The sequence below is a fragment of the Ascaphus truei genome (genome assembly GCF_040206685.1).
Source record: "Ascaphus truei isolate aAscTru1 chromosome 12 unlocalized genomic scaffold, aAscTru1.hap1 SUPER_12_unloc_2, whole genome shotgun sequence".
NCBI lineage: Eukaryota > Metazoa > Chordata > Amphibia > Anura > Ascaphidae > Ascaphus > Ascaphus truei.
The window spans coordinates 583,670-607,438 of record NW_027453838.1 but is presented as its reverse complement, the minus strand read 5'-3'; the positions used below and the strand labels follow the sequence as shown (position 1 = coordinate 607,438).

Genomic DNA, 23,769 nt, shown 5'->3' with positions numbered 1-23,769 from the left:
ACACCTGCCCAAGGCTTTGAAATTTTCGCCATCACTAATATTGGACTTGCTATACTCACGATTATTTACTGGATCACACTTTTTGGTTTGCACAGTCGACCTCTGATCCTCATTTTATTCTATTCTATTTTATTTTTACTCTTGCCGTAGCATTCCCGCACAGAGATTTTTTTCTAGTCCATCAACTGCATATATTTATATATATATATTTTTTAGTTCCCACATTATATATATTATATATGCAATATATTCACATTATTTACGTACACATTCTTAACGTTATATTATTTCTTTTCATATACATCATTCACTTTATCTATCATCACCTTGCCAGCAGTGCGATTACACTCTACTAGTATACACCTAGGGCTAACTCACTTGTCATATTCACTTTCATAAGACATTAAGTCAGTATGTTATTCACAATCTTTCATTTCCACATTATATATTTACCACTCCAATTATTATTATATCCACCCACTAACAATAGGTTATTCATTCCACCTTCATCTCTTCTAACATTTAAACTTCACTCACTTTTATCATATTTTGAATTAACTTTAGATTAGATAATACTTATCTTTTTTGAGGTAACCCACATCTTAATACACATTTTTTATTTTTATTTTTTATTTCCTCCTTTTTCACTTTAATATTATCTCCACGTATTAATTTAAGATCACCAAAAGAGACACATAACTCTCTACATGTATGCAATTTTATTCGTTTATATAGAGAGGTTTATGGCACACTATAATATACATACTTTCTGTATACAGCCTTTGGAGGCATTATCAACACCTTCAATGCCACTTTTTGGCATGGTTCCAACTTTCACTAAGTTGGAACCCACACCCGATCACGAATGGGAATCCTGAGAGACATCCATTAGGATATACAAATGCGTAGCATGTATAGGACTGCGCGCGCAACTTTACACTTCAAAAATAAGGAACTTTATTGAGACACAATATGGACACTGAAAAGGCCTCCATGAGGGCGTGTGGCTACATAGCCTATGCCAGGATGCATACGCAACCCTTAGCACTACTCCCCTTCAATTCTGGAAACTTTATTGACATACCGAATTTCGCACACGCGCGACCCAACAGAAGATGGGATGCGCGCGCAACTGGAAAGATGGCGACGTCCCGTCGCAGCAGAAACACGAGAATAGGACCACACCCAGATCAGGATTGGATAATGCTTGTATAAAAAGGACAAGGAACAGTCGGTCCTGATCTACAGAGCCTGAGGAAGTCCAGTTCCGGACGAAACGCATTGCTCTTTCATCTGAGACATTTCACAGTACACCACAGAGGAGGCAGAGGTGTAGTTGTAGCTCCCCATCCGGATGCGGAAGGCGAGACCCCCTACTACTATATACCACACTACCCCCCCTTGCTTTTACTTCCCCACAGAAGCCTTATGGTTTCTGCTTTTATACTTTTATTTTCTTGTTTTTTCTTAAAGTTAGTTTTTACCCTCCAGACCATAGTGTCTTTTATTTTGTTGCCTAACCCATCTTCAGCTTCAGCCACACGAGGAGTAGAAGCACAAAGAAACCGCTAGGAGTGTGTACTCACACTGGCCCGTGTGAGTATTGTGTTGTATATACACTTTGTATCTTTGCCCCCACCCCTCCATCACTATCTGATACCAATTGGGTAGTATCCCTAATGGGCAGAAACAAGATACCAAGATAAGAATACACTCACATTAGCCCGTGTGAGTGCTAAATCATACCGTTTTATTTCAGTGGTCTATTAATACCCCATCCTCCCCCTCATTGACGTCTCTATATACATATGACCTAATCCTATCCTCTTTTTTGTTTATATGAGAGGAAATCCCCCTGGAGCGGAGCATTGAACCAACGAAGTAAGCAGTATATACAAGAAGAAGAAGAACTCACATTGCGGAGAGAAAGCATCATTGCAAGATCAACTGGACTCCCAAAGAAACCTTGAAGCGACTGAGCTTACACAAGGCCGTGTAAGTTGTATATTATTATTATCTTTACCCCTTTTCCCACACATACACAATTTATGTATGTTTACCCTTCAAAATTGGTTATCAGCCACCTGAGCTATCACGCTTGCTCAGGGTTTAACAGCTATATTTTATTACTAGATACATTACACTGCCTGTTTCCCACAAGTGTGCTCCCCCATCCTTTTTTGTATTCATTGCCTATAAGGGTCCTGGATAGATCCTGCTGGGGTCCTGAGTCACAGGAAGACATCAATTGAAAACCACTCTCAGGCAGTATCATACCCTCCCTTTTTCTCTACATTTCCGTATATTCGACAAGCTCCACAGAGATAGCGCCCGGGTTTCTCTTCAATCGATTCATATAATATTTGCTCGAACATACAATAAATCCTAAGGTTAAAAACATTTCATGTGCTTGTTAACTCTTCATGAAAAGATGGAGTTCGTATCTTTATGAACTGTTATTGTGTCCTGTGATATAAAGGGTTGCTACTTGAAAATGTGTAAGATACACCTGCAGTTAGTGCCCTATGTCTCAGGATATATTTAAAATCCTGTATGGTAAAGTTCTTGTCTGGTTAACTGGAATCACATCAAATTCTACTCATTGGTGCTATTTCCTAAAGTACTAGTCAATTACAATGTCTAATTTTTGTTCATTTGATTGGACTTAGGGTAAATCCTTAAATTAAAAACATTTCGTGTACCCTTTATAGAAGGTTTGAGTGTTTGTGCCTTTTGAAGCTCATGTTTTGTAGTGTAGTGCAAATCATTGTTGCTTTATGAGACACGGACAAAACCGTGCTGCATAAATATGTATAATCTAATGCTAAATGAATAATTTAAAATACTAAAAGGTCTCTTTCATGTAGGGGTAATTAAAAATACATCAATTTCTACTCATTAATAAAATTTCTTAAAGTGCATTTCTAAAACCAAAAAATGCGAGTTTAATCTGCTCTCAGCACTTTAAATAAATAACTTAAATATTATAAAATCTTAAAAAATCTTACACAATCTTGAAAAGCCTTTTAGCCACAAAAATAGTTATGCAAAATGTCCAATAAAAAAAACTCTGAATACATTCCAATGAAAAACCAATTAGAAAGGTACTTGGGGTAAAAGTCTTGTTTGAAAATGTCTTTTTTGACAATGTCTTGTTTAACAATACACAGTGCTCCAGAAGAATCGTTAAAAGTTTGATTGCATCTGGAATAGATCATAAAAATATGTCAGTAAGCATGAAACATAAATCCACTCATAGTGTGCCTAAAATGTATTTGCTGCATCCGCTCTTGTTTAAGCACTTGATATAATGCCTAATGATTTTATCCTATGGGCTCTAAGTTAAAATGAAATGGAGGTCCTATGATTACTATACCAAATATAGAGTATAGAGCATACGCCCTATTCTATACAGAGGTGGGACTGAATACTAGATGAAGGTCCCAAGATCTATATCTATGTTCAGACCTCTAGGGGTTAGAGTTTCAGTCTATAGATCAAGTATGTCTCCCATTGACAAAGCTTCTGGAGTCTATCTCCCCCTCTCCAGTGTTTATTGACCCTTTCAATCCCCTTATATCTGAGCCCATCTGTGTTTCCTCCGTGAGATAAGCTGAAATGCCTCGATACACTATGTGTCATTACTTGTTTCCGTATATTGCCCATGTGTTCCAGCACGCGGACTCTCAGAGGTCTCGAGGTGCGGCCCATGTACTGGAGTCCACATGGGCAAACAAGCAGGTAAACTACATAATCCATATGGCAATTTATCATTTGTTTGATTTGAAATTTTCTTTCGTAACGTTTGAGGTGAAAAGTGTTTTATCCCCTTCTGTTACCTGTTTACATGCCTTGCAGCCATGACAGCCATAAATACCTACTGGTGGTGATAACCAGTTGTTACTTGTAGTCTCTTTCCTAAATGTGCTTGGTGCCAATTTCGACTTTATGCATGGTGCTTTTCTGAAGATTACTTTGGGTACCTCAGGGATGTGTCCCATTAAAACTGGGTCTTTCTACACTACATGCCAATGCTTCTTAATTATGTCTCTGACTTTTACTGCATCTGTGCTGTAGGTGGTGACAAAGGCTGTAATAAAACCTGCATCTTTCTTTTTTATAGATGGCTTCAATAGATCCCCTCTTTGTACTGACTCTGTTTTTTTAAAAGCTGCCTCCACTACCTTGGGTTGATACCCACGTTCCAAAAACCTCCCCTGTAATACACGCAATTGTTCTTTAAAAATTGTGTTATCGGAACAATTCCTCTTGATTCTCCTAAACTGGCCGTAAGGGATGTTGTTGAGCTACTTTGGATGGTGGCAACTTGAGGTTAAAGGGAAATTATTTGCGTCGGTGGTTTTAAAATAGGTCTTAGTTTTGATTTCTTCATGCTCTATATAGATTGTAAGATCTAAGAAGTTAATTGATTCCTTACTATGCTCCGATGTGAATTCTAAATGTATTTTGTTACTGTTAATATACTTCATGAATTTCCCTAAAGTGTCTTCGCTTCCCTTCCATAGGAATAACACATCATCGATATACCTACAGTATTCCACTAATTGAGCCAGCTGTGCTGAAGTAGTGATATCCTGAAAACCTGGCCTGTTTGCGGCACTCGAGGACTTGAGTTGTGCAGGCCTGATATAATGTCAAAATTACACCTCACTGTTGATTGTAGGAAAAGCATGCTTGTTATTTAACTGATGCACGGATAATTTACATAGAATCACAATATGTGCATTCACTATGTCTGTACAGGCAAATAAAGAGTAGCACATAATAACTTAGCCAGTATGTTGATTGTAACGTATTGTAATTTATTATATAGTTATAGCTGAGGACACGGAATCAGATGTGTCACCAACAGAACATGAAAATGTTAGAAGTGAGGATGATGAGATGGTACTGGATACACCACATATTGATGCCCCAGAACATGAAGATTCAGGCCCAGATTTCAGTGCATTACAGGAGACAACACATGATACAGATTAAGACCATGACCAGATACCAGCGGGACAGGGAGACCAGGTTGCTTCGGACAGATTGGCGGGTTTAACAAATCTAGAATCCATTTATTTTAAACACCAACAAGATCACACAGACCGACAGTCTAAAATTAATGAAAACATCTCTAATCACATGAAAAACATAACTGCCATAATGACCCAACAGCAGGAGACTCTACAAAATATGGCCAATAGCCTAACGATCATAGCAACATGCATGGTGCAGGTTGTGGCACATGTGCAGACACAGCACCCGCCAGACCCACTGGCACAATCTGAGACACTATCTCAGAGGCAAAAAGACCCACATCCAGAGCTACCATCAGAGCCAGAAGCAAAGCTACCATCAGAGCCAGAAGCAGAGCTACCATCATAGCCAGAAGCAGAGCCACAAAGTGAACCACCAAGAGAGCCAGAGCCACAGCAGGATCCGCTGCCACAGGCTATTCACCTGGCACAAATCGTGGCACTTGCACTGGCACAGCCGCAGCAACATCAGCTGGCATTGACACTGTCCCAAGCTTTGGGACTGGCCCAACCTCAGGCACTGGCCCAAACTCAGCCACTGGCCCAAGCTTGGGGACAGGCCCAACCTCAGCCACTGGGCCAAGCTTGGGGACAGGCACAACCTCAGCCACTGGCCCAAGCTTGGGGTCAGGCCCAACCTCAGCCACTGGCCCAAGCTTGGGGACAGGCCCAACCTCAGCCACTGGGCCAAACTTGGGGACAGGCCCAACCTCAGCCACTGGACCAAGCTTGGGGACAGGCACAACCTCAGCCACTGGCCCAAGCTTGGAGACAGGCACAACCTCAGCCACTGGCCCAAGCTTGGGGTCAGGCACAACCTCAGCCACTGGCCCAAGCTTGGGGACAGGCCCAACCTCAGCCACTGGGCCAAGCTTGGGGACAGGCCCAACCTCAGCCACTGGACCAAGCTTGGGGACAGGCACAACCTCAGCCACTGGCCCAAGCTTGGGGACAGGCCCAACCTCAGCCACTGGGCCAAGCTTGGGGACAGGAACAACCTCAGACACTGAACCAAGCTTGGGGACTGGCCCAACCACAGCCACTGGCACAACCTCAGCCACTGGACCAAGCTTGGGGACAGGCACAACCTCAGCCACTGGCACAACCTCTGCCCATGGCCCAACCTCTGCCACTGGCCCAAACTCTTCCACTGGCCCAACCTCAGCCACTGGCCCAACCTCAGCCACTGGGCCAACCTCTGCCACTGGCCCAACCTCAGCCACTGGCCCAATCACCAACTGTTCGAAGAAGGCAACGTGCACGTCAACGTGCATCTGATCCCACATCAAGGCCTCCACACGGTCATCGCAACGAAATAGTCAAAATAAGAAGTCTTGTTCCTTCATATTTACTTTAACTGTGTTACTCAAATCTTCAATGTTGTTTTAGCATGTTTTCCTTTAGCTTGCTATGTAATTGGCAAAAAAAAGAAGATTCTTTATTCCTCTTCTATGTTGTCATTTATGATTGCCCACTCTGATAAAGCATAAAGCATAAAGCAAGTAAAACTGAAAGAAAAGGTGGTCGTACATGCAAAACTTCTTTCAGTACTCTTGGTTTCTACCACATACAAGATCCACTCGCCTATAGCAATACGATAATTTATTAAATTGAAGGCTCTGGTGAAATAGCATGGGGTTGTGCTACAGTGAGGATTAACTCTTAAGAGGGATTTATACTTGTTTGTATTTAAAAACAAAACGTAGAAAGCTTTTGTTCCACCACCGCCATTCAGGTACAAATTGTGTTTGAAAAAATATTTCAGGCTTGATTGAAAGGTAGAATGTGGCTTTGCTAGGGTGAATTGTAACTCTTAATGGGGTTTTGTATTGAGTCTAGATTTGTTTATTAATCATTCTCAGGAGGTAGGTGGAGGAAATGTAATAACAACAGATTATGAGAGAGGTGAGAAGTGGTTTACATATGGTGAGCAAAATATGAATGTGAGAGGTGAATAGTTGGGTTAAGAAGGGGGGATAGGCTGACCCTTACTTAGTACAGATAGACAGGATGCTCATTAAAGATTACCTTTTTAGGATACAGGAATCTGGAAATATATGTATCCTCTTGACCCAAGTAATGAGTAGCATTGGCTTCACTGGTGTATTTTGGTTTGAAAAAAGGAAGAATGTGCTAGGACAGCTCTCATTTTTTTATTTTTTTAAATCATACATCATCAATTACCAATATCTTCTTGCCCACATTGAGACACCTATTGAATTTGACTGCTTTACATGCGCTCCAATGTAAGCCAAATAGCAAAATGCGAAAATGTTGTTTTTAATGTAAAAGATTACATTTTACAATTTACATCCATAGGCCTTTTATTTAACATTGTATACATTCAAACAATGCTATTGGTTGATGAAACAAAAAAAGGGTTTGCTTCAGGTGAGGCTTGAACTCACAACCTCGGCATAGCTTAGCATATACTGACATATAAGTACCGTGCGCTAACCGATTACGCCACTGGAGCATGTTCCTGGAATGATTCATCTTCTTCTTGCCCCAATTGCCCTCCAACTCTGCTCTTTTAATCTCTGACATCCAAGTTAGATCATTTTCCCATTACTCCTTTTAACCCCTTTTCTTTTTTTCTGCCTGAGATCTGTTTCATACTGTACATTGAATGTGGTTAACAAAAAGTATTTCTCGTCATTTTTCAAAAACCCAATAGAAGCAACATTTTACAAAGATAATGTTGTTTAAACAATGTGTACAAACAAGTCATGTATTTCTCTTTATGAAAATGTTCTCATGGTTATTTAGTTCATATTGGTCATCATTCATTAGTGAGTGTTACCCAGATCCGCTCAAGAGCCATCTGTGTGACTGTATTCAGTACTACCAGCTACTGTATGTAGTCATGGCCGAGTGGTTAAGGCGATGGACTTGAAATCCATTGGGGTTTCCCCGCGCAGGTTCAAATCCTGCTGACTACGTTGACTTTTTCAGTGGTAACGTGTTATTAAAAACTTCACTGCACTTTGCATTTTGTTTGTATCTGCTTGGCAAAGCAATCTTTACTTACTGGAATATGTGGCACACTAAAGAAGAAAACACTCTGAATTCTTCAAACATTTTCCAAGTTATACATTTTAGGGTGCTGCTGGCTGTAAAACATTTAATAAAGAACTCCATTTCAATAAATGCATTGTCTTCTATTGATAAGTATCTCTATGCTGCAACATAGTGCTAAGAGGTCATTTGTGTGCAATACTTTGCACAACATAAAATAGAGGAGAAATGGCTTACCCCTACAGAAATAACTTAAGATGACAAAGGATAATGAGCACTTTAGTGTGAGAGTGAGGGAATTCTTCCACTTTATTATTACAGATAATATTTGAATTCTTCTTAAGGACTGTGCTAAGTACTGCATGTATTGAGATGTGTACATTCTTTACAGTCTGCCAAAACTATATTGTTTAAATATAATGGGAATAATCAATGTTATAGTTCAACTGCTTATCACACTTCAGCACAAATAGCTTTTTGTTATGAAAAAGCATTTGTAATGTTTTATTGTTATCATTCACAAAAGCTAAGCAGGGCTTTCTAAACCTGTTGAAGAAATAACCAACTTAGCATGAATTTTACTGAAAAATGGTCATTAATGTACTGTAATAATTGTACTGTAACTTCCTGAAGTTTACAGAAAATTAAGAAATTAATCAAATGTAAACTTTATGGAATCTTTTGTGAAACAGAATGATTCGCATTAAGAACAAATGTACTTTGTACTTTGATATTAAATTCAGAGACAGAACATTTTTTATTAAAATCAGATTTAATTTTTTGGGGGGTTCAATATGATCTTATAGGGGTTCTGTATGTTTTTGTCTTGCAGATTAACAATATTGAATACCTAATTCTTGGACATGTTTATTTTGTTGATACTTTTGCCATAGTCTGTATATTGATAGTTCCTTCTAGATACCCATGAGATCAATGTTGGTATCCCTCCAACCTTTGTATGTCAAAATTGATCAAAAGCAGAAAAAAACAAGATAAATGCTGCACACCAAAAACTGAAAACTCTAACTGATACTTGTTGTTACTGGTGCTCTTGATCCAGGGGAGTCCCTGTGAATGACAGACTCCAAAGTCAGCAAAAAAACCAGAGGGTTCAGGGCTCTACGGATTTAAAGAATTTATTAAATCAAATACACAACGTTTCAACCATCAAAAAGTGGTCTTTCTCACTTGAAACGGAGGATTCAGGGCTCTACGGATATAAAGAATTTATTATATCAAATGCACAACGTTTCAACCATCAAAAAGTGGTCTTTCTCAAGTGAGAACCCTCTGTTTAAAATTGATCAAAAGACATGATTTTTTTGAGTGAGTTGCAAAGTTCAAATGTGTTGGAATATTTTATTCTATGCTTAAGGCATTTAAAATATCTTTAATATTAACATCAAGCCTTGTTCCTTCATATTTACTTTAACTGTGTTACTCAAATCTTCAATGTGGTCTTAGCATGTTTTCCTTTAGCTTGCTATGTAATTGGCAAAAAAAGAAGATTCTTTATTCCTCTTCTATGTTGTCATTTATGATTGCCCACTCTGATAAAGCATAAAGCATAAAGCAAGTAAAACTGAAAGAAAAGGTGGTCGTACATGCAAAACTTCTTTCAGCACTCTTGGTTTCTACCACATACAAGATCCACTCGCCTATAGCAATAAGAGAATTTATTCAATTGAAGACTCTGGTGAAATAGCATGGGGTTGTGCTACAGTGAGGATTAACTCTTAAGAGGGATTTATACTTGTTTGGATTTAAAAACAAAACGTAGAAAGCTTTTGTTCCACCACCGCCATTCAGGTGCAAATTGTGTTTGAAAAAATATTTCAGGCTTGATTGAAAGGTAGAATGTGACTTTGCTAGGGTGAATTTTAACTCTTAATGAGGTTTTGTATTGAGTTTAGATTTGTTTATGAATCATTCTCAGGGGGTAGGTGGAGGAAATGTAATAACAACAGATTATGAGAGAGGTGAGAAGTGGTTTACATATGGTGAGCAAGATACGAATGTGAGAGGTGAATAGTTGGGTTAAGAAGGGGGGATAGGCTGACCCCTACTTAGTACAGATAGACAGGATGCTCATTAAAGATTGCCTTTTTAGGATATATACATCTGGAAATATATGTATCCTCTAGACCAAATAATGGGTAGCATTGGCTCCACTGGTGTATTTTGGTTTGAAAAAAGGAAGAATTTGCTTGGACAGCTCTCATTTTTTTATTTTTTTAAATCATACATCATCAATTATCAATATCTTCTTGCCCACATTGAGACACCTATTGAATTTGACTGCTTTACATACGCTCCAATGTACGCCAAATAGCAAAATGCGGAAATGTTGTTTTTAATGTAAAAGATTACATTTTACAATTTACATCCATAGGCCTTTTATTTAACATTGTATACATTCAAACAATGCTATTGGTTGATGAAACAAAAAAAGGGTTTGCTTCAGGAGGCTTGAACTCACAACCTCAGCATAGTTTAGCATATACTGACATATAAGTACCGTGCGCTAACCGATTACGCCACTGGAGCATGTTCCTGTAATGATCCATCTTCTTCTTGCCCCAATTACCCTCCAACTCTGCTCTTTTAATCTCTGACATCCAAGTTAGATCATTTTCCCATTACTCCTTTTAACCCCTTTTCTTTTTTTCTGCCTCAGATCTGTTTCATACTGTACATTGAATGTGGTTAACAAAAAGTATTTCTCGTCATTTTTCAAAAACCCAATAGAAGCAACATTTTACAAAGATAATGTTGTTTAAACAATGTGTACAAACAAGTCATGTATTTCTCTTTATGAAAATGTTCTCATGGTTATTTAGTTCATATTGGTCATCATTCATTAGTGAGTGTTACCCATATCCGCTCAAGAGCCATCTGTGTGACTGTATTCAGTACTACCAGCTATGTAGTCATGGCCGAGTGGTTAAGGCGATGGACTAGAAATCCATTGGGGTTTCCCCGCGCAGGTTCAAATCCTGCTGACTACGTTGACTTTTTCAGTGGTAACGTGTTATTAAAAACTTCACTGTACTTTGCATTTTGTTTGTATCTGCTTGGCAAAGCAATCTTTACTTACTGGAATATGTGGCAAACTAAAGAAGAAAACACTCTGAATTCTTCAAACATTTTCCAAGTTTTCCATTTTAGGGTGCTGCTGGCTGTAAAATATTTAATAAAGAACTCCATTTCAATAAATGCATTGTCTTCTATTGATAAGTATCTCTATGCTGCAACATAGTGCTAAGAGGTCATTTGTGTGCAATACTTTGCACAACATAAAATAGAGGAGAAACGGCTTACCCCTACAGAAATAACTTAAGTTAAGTTTCTGAATGTCTCTCTGCTCTATCATCCTGGATGGCTCTCCGACGCCTTAAACTCAACATGGCTAAAACAGAGCTCCTCATACTTCCTCCCAAACCTGGCCCTACTACCTCCTTCCACATTACTGTTGGAACTACAATCATTCACCCAGTAGCCCAAGCACGCTGCCTAGGGGTCACACTTGACTCCTCTCTCACATTTGCCCCTCACATTCAAAACATTTCTAAAACTTGTTGCTTTTTCCTCTGCAATATAACAAAGATACGCCCTTTCCTCTGTTGCTCGACTGCTAAAACTCTGACTCAGGCCCTCATTCTCTCCCGTCTTGATTACTGTAACCTCCTGCTGTCCGGCCTTCCTGCCTCTCACCTGTCTCCCCTACAATCTATCCTAAACGCTGCTGCCAGAATCACTCTACTCTTTCCTAGATCTGTCTCAGCATCTCCCCTCATGAAATCCCTCTCCTGGCTTCCGATCAAATCCCGCATCTCACACTCCATTCTTCTCCTCACTTTTAAAGCTTTACATTCTTCTGCCCCTCCTTACATCTCATCCCTAATTTCTCGTTATGCACCATCCAGACTCTTGCGTTCTTCTCAAGGATGTCTTCTTTCTACCCCCTTTGTATCTAAAGCCCTCTCCCGCCTTAAACTTTTCTCACTTTCTGCCCCACACCTCTGGAATGCCCTTCCCCTCAGTACCCGACTAGCACCCTCTCTATCCACCTTTAAGACCCACCTTAAGACACACTTGCTTAAAGAAGCATATGAATAGCACTGTGGATATTCTGAACACGATACATAAAGCTTGGCCCCCTGCAGACGCACTTACCAGAACTCCCTCCTACTGTCTCTGTACGTTCTACCTACCAATTAGACTGTAAGCTCCTCGGGGCAGGGACTCCTCTTCCGAAATGTTACTTTTATGTCTAAAGCACTTATTCCCATGATCTGTTATTTATATTATCTGTTATTTATTTGATTACCCCATGTATTACTACTGTGAAGCGCTATGTACATTAATGGCGCTATATAAATAAAGACATACAGTACCGACACACTTTATTGCAGTGTGGTCGGTACCGCAAGCCGGGAAATCTCCCGGCTTGCTAGTGGCCGCCCCTCGGCGTGCCGCGCGTCATAGATGCGCGGTCACGCGTCTTCGGGAGCGTGCGCCCCCTGCACGCGCGTCCAGGGGCTCCCCGAGGGAGTCCTGGTGTCCCGCGATCGCGGGACTGCGGCAGGGGGTTCCGGAGGACCCGGCGGACCCGGCAGCGGTAGGGAGAGCGCCCCGATCGGAGGGCGCTCTTCCGCTACTCTCGGGCGCGCGCCAGGCTACTGCTGCGGCAGAGAACGGGCAAATGCTCGAATAAACTCTGCCGCAGCAGTACAATACAATAAGGTGACAATGGATAATGAGCACTTTAGTGTGAGAGTGAGGGAATTCTTCCACTTTATAATTACAGATAATATTTGAATTCTTCTTAAGGACTGTGCTAAGTACTGCATGTATTGAGATGTGTACATTCTTTACAGTCTGACAAAACTATATTGTTTAAATATAATGGGAAAAATCAATGTTATAGTTCAACTGCTTATCACACTTCAGCACAAATAGCTTTTTGTTATGAAAAAGCATTTGTAATGTTTTATTGTTATAATTCACAAAAGATAAGCAGGGCTTTCTAAACCTGTTGAAGAAATAAACAACTTAGCTTGAATTTTACTGAAAAATGGTCATTAATATACTGTAATAATTGTACTGTAACTTCCTGAAGTTTACAGAAAATTAAGAAATTAATCAAATTTAAACTTTATGGAATCTTTTGTGAAACAGAATGATTCGCATTAAGATCAAATGTACTTTGTACTTTGATATTAAATTCAGAGACAGAACATTTTATATTAAAATCAGATTTAATTTTTTGGGGGGTTCAATATGATCTTTTAGGGGTTCTGTATGTTTTTGTCTTGCAGATTAACAATATTGAATACCTAATTCTTGGACATGTTTATTTTGTTGATACTTTTGCCATAGTCTGCATATTGATAGTTCCCTCTAGATACCCAAGAGATCAATGTTGGTATCCCTCCAACCTTTGTATGTCAAAATTGATCAAAAGCAGAAAAAAACAAGATAAATGCTGCACACCAAAAACTGAAAACTCTAACTGATACTTGTTGTTACTGGTGCTCTTGATCCAGGGGAGTCCCTGTGAATGACAGACTCCAAAGTCAGCAAAAAAAAACAGAGGGTTCAGGGCTCTACGGATTTAAAGAATTTATTAAATCAAATACACAAATACACAACGTTTCAACCACTCTGTTTAAAATTGATCAAAAGACATGATTTTTTGAGTGAGTTGCAAAGTTCAAATGTGTTGGAATATTTTATTCTATGCTTAAGGCATTTAAAATATCTTTAATATTAACATCAAGCCTTGTTCCTTCATATTTACTTTAACTGTGTTACTCAAATCTTCAATGTGGTTTTAGCATGTTTTTCTTTAGCTTGCTATGTAATTGGCAAAAAAAAGAAGATTCTTTATTCCTCTTCTATGTTGTCATTTATGATTGCCCACTCTGATAAAGCATAAAGCATAAAGCAAGTAAAACTGAAAGAAAAGGTGGTCGTACATGCAAAACTTCTTTCAGCACTCTTGGTTTCTACCACATACAAGATCCACTCGCCTATAGCAATAAGAGAATTTATTCAATTGAAGACTCTGGTGAAATAGCATGGGGTTGTGCTACAGTGAGGATTAACTCTTAAGAGGGATTTATATTTGTTTGGATTTAAAAACAAAACGTAGAAAGCTTTTGTTCCACCACCGCCATTCAGGTGCAAATTGTGTTTGAAAAAATATTTCAGGCTTGATTGAAAGGTAGAATGTGACTTTGCTAGGGTGAATTTTAACTCTTAATGAGGTTTTGTATTGAGTTTAGATTTGTTTATTAATCATTCTCAGGGGGTAGGTGGAGGAAATGTAATAACAACAGATTATGAGAGAGGTGAGAAGTGGTTTACATATGGTGAACAAGATACGAATGTGAGAGGTGAATAGTTGGGTTAAGAAGGGGGGGATAGGCTGACCCCTACTTAGTACAGATAGACAGGATGCTCATTAAAGATTGCCTTTTTAGGATATATACATCTGGAAATATATGTATCCTCTAGACCCAAATAATGGGTAGCATTGGCTCCACTGGTGTATTTTGGTTTGAAAAAAGGAAGAATTTGCTTGGACAGCTCTTATTTTTTTATTTTTTTAAATCATACATCATCAATTACCAATATCTTCTTGCCCACATTGAGACACCTATTGAATTTGACTGCTTTACATGCGCTCCAATGTAAGCCAAATAGCAAAATGCGGAAATGTTGTTTTTAATGTAAAAGATTACATTTTACAATTTACATCCATAGGCCTTTTATTTAACACTAGCTGAGAGCCCCGGCGTTGCCCGGGATGTTTGTGGTGTGGGGGTGGCATTTGGGTGGGGAGTGGTCCACGCGGCCCATGGCAGTGTGCGGTGGTACTGCTGCTGTGGCTGTACTGATGGTGATTGTATCGGTGTGCTGATTTGGGAGGGTTTGTTGCTGATGTGGGGGTGCGGATGTGGGTGTGCCGATGGGGAGGTGCGAAGGTGCCAATGTGTGGGTGCTGATGGTGTTGATGGGGGCTGGGAATGGTGGGGAGCCGAGAATGCCAGTGTGCTGGGGGGGGGGGGGGGGGTCATGGGATACCGGTGTGATGATGTGGTGGTGCTGGGGATAGTGTATGTGTGTGTATACGTGTGTGTGTGTATATATACACACGTGTGTGTATACATGTGTGTATACATGTGTGTGTGTGTGTGTGTGTATACATGTTTGTTTGTATACATTGTGTATGTGCACGTGTGTGTGTGTATACACGTGTGTGTGTGTATACACGTGTGTGTGTATACACGTGTGTGTGTATACACGTGTGTGTGTGTGTATACACGTGTGTGTGTGTATACACGTGTGTGTGTATACACGTGTGTGTGTGTGTGTATACACGTGTGTGTGTGTGTATACACGTGTGTGTGTGTGTGTGTATACACGTGTGTGTGTATACACGTGTGTGTGTGTGTGTATACGTGTGTGTGTGTGTGTGTGTATACACGTGTGTATGTGTATACACGTGTGTGTGTGTGTGTATACACGTGTGTGTGTGTGTACATGTGTGTGTGTGTACACGTGTGTGTGTGTGTGTACACGTGTGTGTGTGTGTACACGTGTGTGTGTGTGTGTGTACACGTGTGTGTGTGTACACGTGTGTGTGTGTGTGTACACACGTGTGTGTGTGTACACACGTGTGTGTGTGTGTGTGTGTACACGTGTGTGTGTGTGTGTACACGTGTGTGTGTGTGTGTACACGTGTGTGTGTGTGTGTACACGTGTGTGTGTGTGTGTGTGTACACACACACACACACGTGTACACACACACATGTACACACACACACACACACGTGTACACACACACACACACATGTGTACACACACACACACACACACGCGTACACACACACACACACGCGTGTACACACACACACACGCGTACACACACACACACGTGTACACACACACACACACATGTACACACACACACACACACACACGTGTACACACACACACATACACACGTGTACACACACACGTGTACACACACACACACACACGTGTACACACACACACACACACACACGTGTACACACACACACACACGTGTATACACACACACACACACGTGTATACACACACACACACGTGTATACACACACACACACGTGTATACACACACACACACACGTGTATACACACACACACACGTGTGTACACGTGTGTGTGTGTGTGTGTGTGTGTACACGTGTGTGTGTGTGTACACGTGTGTGTGTGTGTGTACACGTGTGTGTGTGTGTACACGTGTGTGTTTGTGTGTACACGTGTGTGTGTACATGTGTTTGTGTGTTTGTACATGTGTGTGTGTGTACACGTGTGTGTACATGTGTGTGTGTGTGTACACGTGTGTGTGTGTACACGTGTGTGTGTGTGTACACGTGTGTGTGTACACGTGTGTGTGTGTACACGTGTGTGTGTGTGTACACGTGTGTGTGTACACGTGTGTGTGTGTACACGTGTGTGTGTGTACACGTGTGTGTGTGTACACGTGTGTGTGTACACATGTGTGTGTGTGTACACGTGTGTGTGTGTACACGTGTGTACACGTGTGTGTGTACACACGTGTGTGTATACGTGTGTGTGTGTGTACACGTGTGTGTGTGTGTGTACACGTGTGTGTGTGTACACGTGTGTGTGTGTGTACACGTGTGTGTGTGTGTACACGTGTGTGTGTGTGTACACGTGTGTGTGTGTGTGTGTACACGTGTGTGTGTGTACACGTGTGTGTGTGTGTACACGTGTGTGTGTGTGTACACGTGTGTGTGTGTACACACGTGTGTGTGTGTACACGTGTGTGTGTGTGTGTACACGTGTGTGTGTGTGTGTGTGTGTGTGTACACATGTGTGTGTGTGTGTACACGTGTGTGTGTGTGTACACGTGTGTGTGTGTACACGTGTGTATGTGTGTGTACACGTGTGTGTGTGTGTGTACACGTGTGTGTGTGTGTGTAAACGTGTGTGTGTGTACACGTGTGTGTGTGTACACGTGTGTGTGTGTACACGTGTGTGTGTACACGTGTGTGTGTGTACACGTGTGTGTGTGTGTGTGTACACGTGTGTGTACACGTGTGTGTGTGTGTGTACACGTGTGTGTGTGTGTACACGTGTGTGTGTGTGTGTACACGTGTGTTTGTGTGTGTACACGTGCGTGTGTTTCTACGTATACGTGTGTGTACGTGTCTGCGTGTGTCTGCGTGTCTATGTGTGTCTACGTGTGCCTGCATGTCTATGTGTGCCTGCGTGTCTACGTGTGCCTGCGTGTCTACGTGTGTCTACGTGTGCCTGCGTGTCTACGTGTGCCTGCGTGTCTACGTGTGCCTGCGTGTCTACGTGTGCCTGCGTGTCTACGTGTGCCTGCGTGTCTACGTGTGCCTGCGTGTCTACGTGTGCCTGCGTGTCTACGTGTGCCTGCGTGTCTACGTGTGGCTGCGTGTCTACGTGTGCCTGCGTGTCTACGTGTGCCTGCGTGTCTACGTGTGCCTGCGTGTGTATGTGTACGTGTGTGTGTCTACGCGTGTGTGTCTACATGTGTGTGTATACATGTGCCTACGTGTGTGTGTATATACGTGTGTGTGTACGTGTGTATACGTGTGTGTACGTGTGTAGGGCAGGGAGGGTGGGGGCGAAGGGCAGGGAGGGTGGGGGCGAAGGGCAGGGAGGGTGGTGGCGAAGGGCAGGGAGGGTGGGGGCGAAGGGCAGGGAGCGAAGGGCAGGGAGGGTGGGAGCGAAGGGCAGGGAGGGTGGGGGCGAAGGGCGGGAGCGAAGGGCAGGGGTGAAGGGCAGGGACGGGGGGGTGAAGGGCAGGGCCGGGGGGGGGGGCGAGGGGCAGGGCCGGGGGCGAAGGGCAGGGCCGGGGGCGAAGGGCAGGGCCGTGGGGGGGGAGGGTGAAGGGCAGGGCCGGGGGGGGGGGAGGGTGAAGGGCAGGGCCGGGGGGGGGGGGAGGGTGAAGGGCAGGGCCGGGGGGGGGGTGAAGGGCAGGGCCGGGGGGGGGGGGGTGAAGGGCAGGGCCGGGGGGGGCAGGGCCAGGGGGGGGTGAAGGACAGGGCCGGGGGGGGGTGAAGGGCAGGGCCGGGGGGGGGGTGAAGGGCAGGGCCGGGGGGGGGTGAAGGGCAGGGGGGGAGTGAAGGGCAGGGGGGGGGGTGAAGGGCAGGGCCGGGTGAAGGGCCAGGGCGGGTGAAGGGCCAGGGGGGGGGTGAAGGGCTAGGGCGGGGGGGGTGAAGGGCCAGGGCGGGGGGGGGTGAAGGGCCAGGGCGGGGGGGGGGGGTGAAGGGCCAGGGTGGGGGTGGGGGGGGGGGTGAAGCGCCGGGCCGGGTGAAGCGCCAGGCCGGGTGGGGTGAAGCGCCGGGTGGGGTGAAGGGCCGGGCCGGGGGTGAAAGATCTCTTCCCGTGCGGTTACTTACCTCGCACTGGGCCGCGCTCCTCCTCGGGTTCCTCGGCGGTTCCCCCCGGCGATGCGGAGCTGATACGCTCAGGTGAGGGGGTGTGTGGGCCGCGGCCCGTGCAGCTCCCGACAGAGACAGCTAGGCCTGAGAGCCGGAGCAGCGCGCGGGGATGGGGAGCTGGGGGCGCGGCCTCTAGGCATGAAGGTGAGAGTGGCGACAGCGTGCTCTGGGGGGGGGGAGCACCGGGAGAGCGGGTGAGCACCGGAAGAAAGGGTGCTCTGGGGGGGGGAGGGAGGGTGCTCTGGGGGGGGAGGAGGGGAGCACCGGGGGAGCGGGTGAGCACCGGGAGAGAGGGTGCTCTGGGGGGGGGAAAGGGGGGGAGCACCGGGGGAGAGGGTGCTCCGGGAGAGCGGGTGATGTTGAGGTCCCGCGGAGTGGTGATAGGGGGTAGTTCCGTTGTTGCGGGCCAGAGGCCAGGAAAGGGGGGGGCGGCGGACAGAGGGTGAGGAGGGGGGTGAGGGGCTCCGGAGCAGCATCGTGCGGTGGATGTATGGGTGAGGGGGGTGGGGTAGTTTTGGGTGTGCTCCGGGGATGTTCGGGTGAGGGGGGGGGTGTGATGGAGCATCGTGCGTTGTATGTTCAGCAGCGTGCGTTTGCTGTTGGTGTGAGGGGGGGGGGGTGATGGAGCATCGTGCGTTGTATGTTTGGGTGAGGGGGGTTGGTGATGGGCTGCAGTAGCGGGAGAGCTGTGGCGTGCGTTTGTAGTGTGCATGAGGTTGGGGGGGGGGTGATGGTGGAGAGGGGTGCATGAGGTTGAGGGGGGTGGTGGTGGAGGGGGGTGCATGAGGTTGGGGGGGTGGTGGTGGAGGGGGGTGTTTGTAAGAGGCAGTGCGGTGAGAGTTAGGTGCTTAGAAGCATTCCCAAAGGTCACTGAGGGGTGGGACAATGTGGCAGTGGTGTTGGCCAAAGGCCAATGAGAGTCAGTGAGGGGTGGGACAGTGGGGTGAGGGGTGGGACAGTGTGGCACTTGGTGCTGTCTGGTGGCTCTGCAGTTGCAATGCCGGGCAGGCTGCAGCCCCATTGGATGGGAGCGGTCACGTGACCGCTCCTCTGCTTCCCCTCAGAGGTTTTTTTTTTTTTTTAAATGAGCTAGCAGCCCTTGTTTCCCGCTGCTGGCGGCCCTGATCGCGGCGCCCCTCTAGCCAAGCCGCGGCGCACCAGGGCGCCGCGGCGCACAGTTTGGGAAACACTGTTGTACCTGATTCGGCAGTCTGTGGTAGCAGACGTGAAGGTTTTGATAGCTGTGAAGCGTGGCCCAAGAGCAGGTTGAGGATTAGAGGATTAGGTGTTGCAAAAGCAAAGCGTGAGGGGTGGGACAGTGTGGAAGTATTAGGGCATTGGTGTTGGACGCAGGCCAATGAGAGGTGTGCGGGGGCGGGCATTGGACGCAGGCCAATGAGAGTCAGTGAGGGGTGGGACGCAGGCCAATGAGAGGTGTGCGGGGGCGGGCATTGGACGCAGGCCAATGAGAGTCAGTGAGGGGTGGGACGCAGGCCAATGAGAGGTGTGCGGGGGCGGGCATTGGACGCAGGCCAATGAGAGTCAGTGAGGGGTGGGACAGTGTGGCATTGGTGTTGGACGTAGGCCAATGAGAGGTGTGCGGGGGCGGGCATGGCCTGAGCAGAAGTGACAGGCCCAAGGTCCAATGCGATTGACCCTTGGGACGCAGACATACAGTGATTTCACAAATATATAGTAGATTGTATACATTCAAACAATGCTATTGGTTGATGAAACAAAAAAAGGGTTTGCTTCAGGTGAGGCTTGAACTCACAACCTCGGCATAGCTTAGCATATACTGACATATAAGTACCGTGCGCTAACCGATTACGCCACTGGAGCATGTTCCTGGAATGATTCATCTTCTTCTTGCCCCAATTGCCCTCCAACTCTGCTCTTTTAATCTCTGACATCCAAGTTAGATCATTTTCCCATTACTCCTTTTAACCCCTTTTCTTTTTTTCTGCCTCAGATCTGTTTCATACTGTACATTGAATGTGGTTAACAAAAAGTATTTCTCGTCATTTTTCAAAAACCCAATAGAAGCAACATTTTACAAAGATAATGTTGTTTAAACAATGTGTACAAACAAGTCATGTATTTCTCTTTATGAAAATGTTCTCATGGTTATTTAGTTCATATTGGTCATCATTCATTAGTGAGTGTTACCCATATCCGCTCAAGATTCCTCTTCTATGTTGTCATTTATGATTGCCCACTCTGATAAAGCATAAAGCATAAAGCAAGTAAAACTGAAAGAAAAGGTGGTCGTACATGCAAAACTTCTTTCAGCACTCTTGGTTTCTACCACATACAAGATCCACTCGCCTATAGCAATAAGAGAATTTATTCAATTGAAGACTCTGGTGAAATAGCATGGGGTTGTGCTACAGTGAGGATTAACTCTTAAGAGGGATTTATACTTGTTTGGATTTAAAAACAAAACGTAGAAAGCTTTTGTTCCACCACCGCCACTCAGGTGCAAATTGTGTTTGAAAAAATATTTCAGGCTTGATTGAAAGGTAGAATGTGACTTTGCTAGGGTGAATTTTAACTCTTAATGAGGTTTTGTATTGAGTTTAGATTTGTTTATGAATCATTCTCAGGGGGTAGGTGGAGGAAATGTAATAACAACAGATTATGAGAGAGGTGAGAAGTGGTTTACATATGGTGAGCAAGATACGAATGTGAGAGGTGAATAGTTGGGTTAAGAAGGGGGGATAGGCTGACCCCTACTTAGTACAGATAGACAGGATGCTCATTAAAGATTGCCTTTTTAGGATATATACATCTGGAAATATATGTATCCTCTAGACCAAATAATGGGTAGCATTGGCTCCACTGGTGTATTTTGGTTTGAAAAAAGGAAGAATTTGCTTGGACAGCTCTCATTTTTTTATTTTTTTAAATCATACATCATCAATTACCAATATCTTCTTGCCCACATTGAGACACCTATTGAATTTGACTGCTTTACATGCGCTCCAATGTACGCCAAATAGCAAAATGCGGAAATGTTGTTTTTAATGTAAAAGATTACATTTTACAATTTACATCCATAGGCCTTTTATTTAACATTGTATACATTCAAACAATGCTATTGGTTGATGAAACAAAAAAAGGGTTTGCTTCAGGTGAGGCTTGAACTCACAACCTCGGCATAGCTTAGCATATACTGACATATAAGTACCGTGCGCTAACCGATTACGCCACTGGAGCATGTTCCTGGAATGATTCATCTTCTTCTTGCCCCAATTGCCCTCCAACTCTGCTCTTTTAATCTCTGACATCCAAGTTAGATCATTTTCCCATTACTCCTTTTAACCCCTTTTCTTTTTTTCTGCCTGAGATCTGTTTCATACTGTACATTGAATGTGGTTAACAAAAAGTATTTCTCGTCATTTTTCAAAACCCAATAGAAGCAACATTTTACAAAGATAATGTTGTTTAAACAATGTGTACAAACAAGTCATGTATTTCTCTTTATGAAAATGTTCTCATGGTTATTTAGTTCATATTGGTCATCATTCATTAGTGAGTGTTACCCATATCCGCTCAAGAGCCATCTGTGTGACTGTATTCAGTACTACCAGCTATGTAGTCATGGCCGAGTGGTTAAGGCGATGGACTTGAAATCCATTGGGGTTTCCCCGCGCAGGTTCAAATCCTGCTGACTACGTTGACTTTTTCAGTGGTAACGTGTTATTAAAAACTTCACTGCACTTTGCATTTTGTTTGTATCTGCTTGGCAAAGCAATCTTTACTTACTGGAATATGTGGCACACTAAAGAAGAAAACACTCTGAATTCTTCAAACATTTTCCAAGTTATACATTTTAGGGTGCTGCTGGCTGTAAAACATTTAATAAAGAACTCCATTTCAATAAATGCATTGTCTTCTATTGATAAGTATCTCTATGCTGCAACATAGTGCTAAGAGGTCATTTGTGTGCAATACTTTGCACAACATAAAATAGAGGAGAAACGGCTTACCCCTACAGAAATAACTTAAGGTGACAAAGGATAATGAGCACTTTAGTGTGAGAGTGAGGGAATTCTTCCACTTAATAATTACAGATAATATTTGAATTCTTCTTAAGGACTGTGCTAAGTACTGCATGTATTGAGATGTGTACATTCTTTACAGTCTGCCAAAACTATATTGTTTAAATATAATGGGAATAATCAATGTTATAGTTGAACTGCTTATCACACTTCAGCACAAATAGCTTTTTGTTATGAAAAAGCATTTGTAATGTTTTATTGTTATAATTCACAAAAGATAAGCAGGGCTTTCTAAACCTGGTGAAGAAATAAACAACTTAGCTTGAATTTTACTGAAAAATGATCATTAATGTACTGTAATAATTGTACTGTAACTTCCTGAAGTTTACAGAAAATTAAGAAATTAATCAAATGTAAACTTTATGGAATCTTTTGTGAAACAGAATGATTCTCATTAAGAACAAATGTACTTTATACTTTGATATTAAATTCAGAGACAGAACATGTTATATTAAAATCAGATTTATTATTTGGGGGGGTTCAATATGATCTTACAGGGGTTCTGTATGTTTTTGTCTTGCAGATTAACAATATTGAATACCTAATTCTTGGACATGTTTATTTTGTTGATACTTTTGCCATAGTCTGCATATTGATAGTTCCCTCTAGATACCCAAGAGATCAATGTTGGGATCCCTCCACCCTTTGTATGTCAAAATTGATCAAAAGCAGAAAAAAACAAGATAAATGCTGCACACCAAAAACTGAAAACTGTAACTGAAACTTGTTGTTACTGGTGCTCTTGATCCAGGGGAGTCCCTGTGAATGACAGACTCCAAAGTCAGCAAAAAAAACAGAGGGTTCAGGGCTCTACGGATTTAAAGAATTTATTAAATCAAATACACAACGTTTCAACCATCAAAAAGTGGTCTTTCTCACTTGAGAAAGACCACTTTTTGATGGTTGAAATGTTGTGTATTTGATATAATAAATTCTTTAAATCCGTAGAGCCCTGAACCCTCTGTTTAAAATTGATCAAAAGACATGATTTTTTGAGTGAGTTGCAAAGTTCAAATGTGTTGGAATATTTTATTCTATGCTTAAGGCATTTAAAATATCTTTAATATTAACATCAAGCCTTGTTCCTTCATATTTACTTTAACTGTGTTACTCAAATCTTCAATGTGGTTTTAGCATGTTTTCCTTTAGCTT

At 43.0% G+C, this 23,769-nt stretch overlaps 6 non-coding genes across 6 annotated transcripts; 3 read left to right on the top strand and 3 right to left on the bottom strand.

The window, feature by feature from the left end:
• Positions 1-7,425: 7,425 nt before the first annotated feature.
• TRNAI-UAU (transfer RNA isoleucine (anticodon UAU)) lies at positions 7,426-7,518 on the bottom strand. Its single transcript is given in 2 exon segments — positions 7,426-7,461; positions 7,481-7,518. It is a non-coding gene; the product is annotated as a tRNA-Ile (tRNA).
• A 384-nt stretch (positions 7,519-7,902) lies between these two features.
• Positions 7,903-7,984, top strand: TRNAS-UGA (transfer RNA serine (anticodon UGA)). Its single transcript has one exon. It is a non-coding gene; the product is annotated as a tRNA-Ser (tRNA).
• A 3,002-nt stretch (positions 7,985-10,986) lies between these two features.
• On the top strand, positions 10,987-11,068 carry TRNAS-AGA (transfer RNA serine (anticodon AGA)). Its single transcript has one exon. It is a non-coding gene; the product is annotated as a tRNA-Ser (tRNA).
• Positions 11,069-20,302: 9,234 nt separating this feature from the next.
• On the bottom strand, positions 20,303-20,395 carry TRNAI-UAU (transfer RNA isoleucine (anticodon UAU)). The gene is given in 2 exon segments: positions 20,303-20,338; positions 20,358-20,395. It is a non-coding gene; the product is annotated as a tRNA-Ile (tRNA).
• A 1,284-nt stretch (positions 20,396-21,679) lies between these two features.
• TRNAI-UAU (transfer RNA isoleucine (anticodon UAU)) lies at positions 21,680-21,772 on the bottom strand. Its single transcript is given in 2 exon segments — positions 21,680-21,715; positions 21,735-21,772. It is a non-coding gene; the product is annotated as a tRNA-Ile (tRNA).
• Positions 21,773-22,150: 378 nt separating this feature from the next.
• Positions 22,151-22,232, top strand: TRNAS-UGA (transfer RNA serine (anticodon UGA)). Its single transcript has one exon. It is a non-coding gene; the product is annotated as a tRNA-Ser (tRNA).
• Positions 22,233-23,769: the final 1,537 nt, after the last annotated feature.